Raw genomic sequence first — 6,622 nt, 5'->3', positions numbered from 1 at the left:
CCCAAAACGAAATTTCATCGAATTGTAACTGCCTCTTTAGCTATTTATCTGGAAAAAATATTCGTAGAATTTTCAGTGATATAGCCATATGCCAGACGTGTTTTGTTTCGAAGGGAGTCGCTTTTCTTGGTTCTAACATGCATTATTCGGTCAAATTTGACCGCATGGCATGGTTTACATACAGCAGCTACCGTCTGTTGCGATTTTAGCTACTGTGGACTGTGTGGGAAAACAGCTAGCTTGCTTGCTTTCCATCGCTTGTAAATGGTTAACTGAATTATAGAGGTGCACATCGATTCTATGAAATTGCCTGCACGTCTACCACTGTAGCACAGAATCGAAATCGCAACAATCCCGACTTCCTTATTTTTACCCTAATCAGAAAATATCAGGCGTGCTCCCTACGAATTTATTCGATCTTTTGTTAGATTTTATAAATATATTACTAGCGCAGGAACACGATGTTTCAAAGAGTATCAGGAAGGCTTATATTCTGAAAGCGCTAACATTTAGCCACCACGACACAATACGGTGATCGGGGTTTTATGCAAAACTGACTGTTTGTTTATTCATTTACATATGCTTACCCTTCGCAAAGCATCAAACGACTTTGCTAGAACCGGGATTGCACCAACGCTGACTTCCGCATATCTACGCAGTACGAACCAGGTATGAGTCAGTCAGAAGACATCCGGTGGATCCTTGTATGATGGATATGATTTCGCTTTATATATACATAACAATACCGCATATAACTGATTAGCTTTTTTTCGTTGCTAGAATTGTTCAATACCCGTCACTAAACATTCCTGTACGCGTATCTGACCGTATTCGTGCCGTGAAGACTTCAAAGTGTCTTGTGTTGATGTGTTTGTAGCTGTTTTGCTTAGGACAGACGTTACTGCTCTAGGTAAATGTTAAGATGAGCTTTACGGTGAAGCAGATGTGTGATGTACAAAGATACGACCTTACGTGTATCACAGTGCCTACACTGCAATATAGGCTGCTTGGCGTGCGAACCTTAAGAATAAGTGCAAGTGCTTTGACCTAATTATAATAATAACAGTAACCCGTTTATTTTCAGTTACAATGAAAGTGAATGAAAGTGGTTAACAATCAAGTTGAAATATAATAATTATTAACAACCCTCGAGTGTAAAGGGTAACGATGAGGCGACTGATGAAACTTGAGCTATGCTCAGAAAAAATGGTAGCAACGAATAGCTAGCAAAGATCAACATTATCTAAATACAGTTTGGTGATTACAGATTTATTAGTAGCTTTATGGAGGTTCCCATAAAGGCATTATAAAGTGTAAGTAAAAGTATGTATTAGATTTCTTGTCCCGAGAACGACCTGTTCTCAGAGCAATGCTCCAGTCCTGCTTCTAGCTGTCCAAAAAGGGCACATTTTTAAATAAGTCATAATAGAAGCAAACATATTTTTGCTAAAACCATGACTGAATAAAGACAAAGCGTATTTTTGTAATGCCTTGTAGACTCATTACGGCTAGAAGGGCACTTCGTGAACATATGCTTTACGGAGGTATCTACAAATTTTTATAGATGATCATCCACCATTTTGTAAAAAACACACGATGCATTGTCAGAGACAGCCCGTGTCTTACTAAACAAGTCGGATCTGCATAGTATTGAAGTGTTTTACGTTGTTGCAAATCTTTGCACTTCGAGGTCTTTATAAATACAAAAAATACTTAGTTCCTCTTTGCTGTCAATTTTTAAGATTCATTTAGACATATTTTTGAAATTCTTTCTTGACATCACATTTATAACCAATAAGTTGATTACTACAAATAGCTTCTTCATTTTGGTGACATGAATGCGATGCTGAGTTGGCTAATCGATCACCTAGGCAATTGATACGGAATCACTGAATTTGGCATTCGGCGGGGATAAGATAAAGAAGTAGGTCAGCCATGTCCACACATCCTTTACGTATGTCCCTTTGGTATTGTTAGCGTTATTTTTCTCTTGGGAAACATGTTTTCCTTCTTTGTTAGGCCTCTTATAACCTGATATCTCAGAACCGTCATTTCGCGTGCAAATTCATATTATTTGCATCCTTCACGTCTGCATCTTTAACTAGTTTCAGGTTGTTTTTTCCTTCCCCCACTTCAATAGAACTGCACGTCAAAAAATTAGTGACTTGCACATGAATGCTCACTATTTTTTCATACTGCGGGAAAGATTTCGATAAAAATATTCTTCACGAATGTTCAAACTGGAACACGCGACTAATGTAAAACTGCTTATGATACCAGGCGGGCTACTTCAGTATCTGTATCACCCGAAGACCAACCATTTATATGGAGCAATTGCAATATTTTTATGGGACGCCATCAATAGATCAGTCCCCTAAGGGACCAACAATAACCGTGTTGTGAATAGATTAGGAAGTTCGTCATTTATTATTATTATTTATTATTATCATTATAAATCGCTTTCGAAGAAGGCATTTTCAGCCAAATTGTTTTTTTTTTTGAATATCCTCTAAATTGCTGCGCTTTAGGTATAGCATCAATAACTTGCCCCCACTAGAACTATGCGCCGGAAGGTTTCTGTGTAGAACTTTCACAGTCAGCTAAAAGCTTGGCACCTTTAGGCTGTTGCTCACGCGTAAAAAGGAACCGTGCGCCAATTTAGGGATGACATTTTTCGGCCCAAGAAGTTTGCCTCGAGTTTAGAGCTATGTACATCAGTGTGATAATTGCCATCCAAAAATACGCGGCAGCGCAGTTTCGCCCGTCAATCTGGCCGCCTACCACTTCGGTAAAACGAAGCTACTTCTGAGAATGAGTGTTAGAGTTACAACACGATTATTGCACTCATTACCGATATTTTCCTATTTATTATACATTTCTCGGCTATAATCCTTCTAGAAAAAAGGTTTAACCGGGTCGGTGTTGCTGGACCTATCTAGGTTTTTACAACAGGTTTATAGAACGGTATGACAATCATAAAAGCAACCGCTAACTCAATTTATCTCTCCTTGTCTACAGTGCCGGGGTCATAAACCAAATCGACGTTACGAGACGCCTAATGCGACATCAGGATGTCCCGCCTGATAAGCGCGGTCGACGTGTAATGAATAATATATGCGATATAGTTCTCAGAATAAAAGTGGTAAATGGAAGAACTTCAAATTTACTTTCTGGCTATCACACACATATTGATCAACTACGCTGTGATAATTTTTGTAAAATTTGAAATTGAAAAAATGGTCAGTCGCTTCAGAATTTTTATGAGCCTCGATGCGTATCTAGGTTTGCCTATTTTTTCACGATCTCGATACCTTCTATAATTCGTTAAGGACTGGTTATGCAAATATAGGCCGGGAAATAATATCCTTCTTTCGGAATAACTGCTATAAGATGCATAAAACGGTGAATTTTCTAATTGCTATTGTTTTTTGGTTAATCACGAATAGAATAGATTTCAGACTTGCTTTCCATAGTGCAAAATCTAGGTTAGATCGAACTATCGAAAATAGTAACAACAGACAAAAGTCTTATTTCATCAGTGAATATACCTTCAGATTACCAATAAACATTTATTTCAGACAGTCTTATGCAAACGTTTACAGCACATTCTTTCAACAAGTGCATTGTTAGAAAGATACTTTTCTTGAATGAAAACTTCTAGCTATGTAGCACAGGTGTCATCATTTCAATATCTAATGCTCTTGGTTTTTAGTCAAGCATAAGAAAAGCCACCGGATGTTGACACAGTAAGATAGGTGCGATAGACTTAATTCAAGCTATAAAAGCAAAATCCTCAATAAACAATAGTAGAAAACTGTAAAAGCATCTGATGCTTGAATAAATCTCTATCGAAACGAAAACAATGTTTGTGCCAATATATTAAAAATGACTTGAAATATGTCTATTATGGCAACAACATCCTATGCGCTTTGAGACTATTGCCACATTATTTCCTCACACCCTTGAGGAGCTTATCAGTTCCTTTATATTGTCCGCTTCGATCAACTTTTATTACTGTTTTATTCTCATATTCAGATAACCTCTTCTTTATACACGTTCCATCCTTTGAACTAATTACACTTTACTTAAAAGATACGTTCTGTGAGACCAGTGTGGTCAACTTCCGTATTGAACTTCTGGGCACCCCTTGCGGTGCGAAGCAGCCTCATTGTTCCAAATTAAGCAGATTTCTCTGCGGAAAGATACATATAAGCACAAATTTTTGATTTAGGCGCATTGGCATTCCAGTCTGCATATATACGTGTCATTTTCAATAATATTTCGTCGAAAGTTACTGTCTGCGCGAACTGTAAGAACGTTATCATTACAGCCATCTACAAAAACATAAACCATTATTAAGGTCTCATCCGCAAGAAACAATTTGTTTACCGGCGTGAGCTGGATCCAACAAGTCATGATTTTAACGCCAAGGTGATTGAGTGTCCCTCGTAAATCTTTTAATTCTCTTTGAGTCGTTTGGTTTTGATTCCAAGCCCCCATTAAAAAAGCTATCCGTGAAGCGTAAGCTAAACGTTCCACCAGCTACAGAGCAGAACCTCACGTACTCTAATCGCAGCTTTGTACACCGGCGTAACCTTCGTGCTTGAATTAATAATGAAAAGTGTGATTATTGCCAAGGGTAAGTTGCAGCGCAAATGGACAGAATCATCCGTTAATCCGCCGACCCACCGTTTCGGTGAAACAAATCCAAGTTACTTCGCGGGTCGGTGTCGGAGACGAGGCATTTACTGCACTCATTTTCGACATTTTTTTCGTCAGATGAAGAAGAAACTTTTGGTAGTCTATCATGTCCCTTTATTTATGTTTTACACACTTGTTTATCACTTACCAGTATCAAAGAGAGGACAAAAAGCAAAGGCGTATGTGACGGGCCAAGCTTCTTAAATGGTAAATTATGAAGTGCCTAAAGGCTTCCCCCTGGGTGTGCATCTTCGCGTAAATGGCCCTCGTAACCTGTACGAAAATGCAAATATCATTTGCTTTTATAACAAGATTGATAAAAGAACTAAAAAAAATTGAACTTAAAAAGCTTGTCGTTGTTTCATTTAGTCTTCCTCCAACATGTAACTGTTTTCTGTTAAATAAAATTAATCGGTATTTTTTTTCATTCCTTAAAAATTCCAAATACTAGAATAACTCTTGAGAAAACAAGTTCTGCACTAAATACAGTGCACAGAAACATTTTCCACCACTGACTAAATAGTTTAATATTTATATGAAAGCTCTTACTTATAGTACGTGATACTGATTTATGCCATACGTTTATTAATAACTGGAGAAATTAAAAAATAAGCACAGAAACGTATTTGATCTGCACCAAATAGCTATCAACAAAAAAAGCAGTAGTAGTTCTTCAACCATCAATACATACGTCCCGTACTAGATTCTCTATAATTCTAAATACTTACTGTAAAGACAGTGCGGACAAAAGCAGTCGCCTTATCTGCACTTTGATCAGTTAGATTAGCTATTTAATTCATTCTAAACTATTATTTTTACTAGTATTATATTAAACTGTTATTTATCTATTTAATCAATTACCAATATTCTTACTTACCTAACTATATATTGGCATCGGAAACACCGCGCAAATATGTATACGTGTATGTATGCGTGGACTTACTTAAATAGAATTAATATGATTTGCCCTCAAAAAAAAAAGGCTTAATGAACTTACCGCGCGTTGCAAGGGTCGGTCGAGTTAAAAAAATACAATTTATGTTGATAATGGTAACTGAGTAGTCTAACATGTGGTAAATTAAATGTTTACATGGATTGTAAACTTGACTTTTGGAGAAATTAATAGAAAAGCATTTTGAGCTAAAAATAACGTAAAAAATACTATATTGATAATCAAGAACCAATCGGAGTGCAACGTGTTAGGCCTTAATCTCAGCTATAGGATGCTACATAGGGTTAGCAAATGTTTGCCTATTGCCGCTTGAAACAATGCCTAACCTCTCAAATATCGTCTATAAAACTTCAAAGGTTTATACAAGATTAGCAAGAGACAAGAAGCATCGTCGACGAACTTATGTGCATTGCGCTGCTTATAACCCGGATATAATCAAAGTGTACGTAATATATATATATATTTATTTTTTGGAGATACTCTCTGCTACCGAATTAATTACTCTTGAGAAACTTAAACTTCTAACTGTACGCTTTCAAGTGAGGTTTTCTTATTAACTACAAGAGAATCAGACATATAAGTAAATATTATTAAAACTAATGCAAAATACGTTTTTGCCTGATGCGCTCGGCTTAAAACGCTAACCTAAACTTTGTTTTTCTTTGTGATTGTTTGTGTAATAAATAAAGCATTGTATACTGTTAGGGTTACTTAAGTTCCACACGTTCAATATAGGCTCGTTCGTTTAAAGAACAACATTTAGCAGCCAAAAATGCAACTTCTATCTTTTTACTTCTATTTTTCCCGGATATACTACTACAGATATGTAAAATGAGGAAAGGTCATATTGACAGTCAACGGCATTTTCTGATGCCAGTAGAATTTTGACGCCAATTTATTTTAGAGTGGCTGCTTCAAAGACCAGCAGGAAGTAGTAACTCTTTGCTGCGAGTTATTGGGCTGGAATGT

At 36.8% G+C, this 6,622-nt stretch overlaps 2 long non-coding RNA genes across 2 annotated transcripts in view; one reads left to right on the top strand and one right to left on the bottom strand.

Moving 5' to 3' along the window:
* Positions 1-696, bottom strand: part of LOC111259718 (uncharacterized) — a 3,982-nt gene extending 3,286 nt beyond the window's left edge. The window contains exon 1 of the long non-coding RNA XR_002679782.2: positions 588-696. This is a non-coding gene — a long non-coding RNA (uncharacterized LOC111259718). The remainder of the gene's footprint in view (positions 1-587) is intronic.
* Positions 1-3,162, top strand: part of LOC111259717 (uncharacterized) — a 5,995-nt gene extending 2,833 nt beyond the window's left edge. Inside the window, exons 3-4 of the long non-coding RNA XR_015310716.1 lie at positions 599-669; positions 3,019-3,162. This is a non-coding gene — a long non-coding RNA (uncharacterized LOC111259717). The remainder of the gene's footprint in view (positions 1-598; positions 670-3,018) is intronic.
* Positions 3,163-6,622: the final 3,460 nt, after the last annotated feature.

The sequence above is a fragment of the Varroa jacobsoni genome, unplaced genomic scaffold (assembly GCF_002532875.2).
Source record: "Varroa jacobsoni isolate VJ856 unplaced genomic scaffold, vjacob_1.0 scaffold_358, whole genome shotgun sequence".
NCBI lineage: Eukaryota > Metazoa > Arthropoda > Arachnida > Mesostigmata > Varroidae > Varroa > Varroa jacobsoni.
Note: the sequence above shows the minus strand (reverse complement) of the source record. Positions and strands in the feature narration are given on the sequence as shown.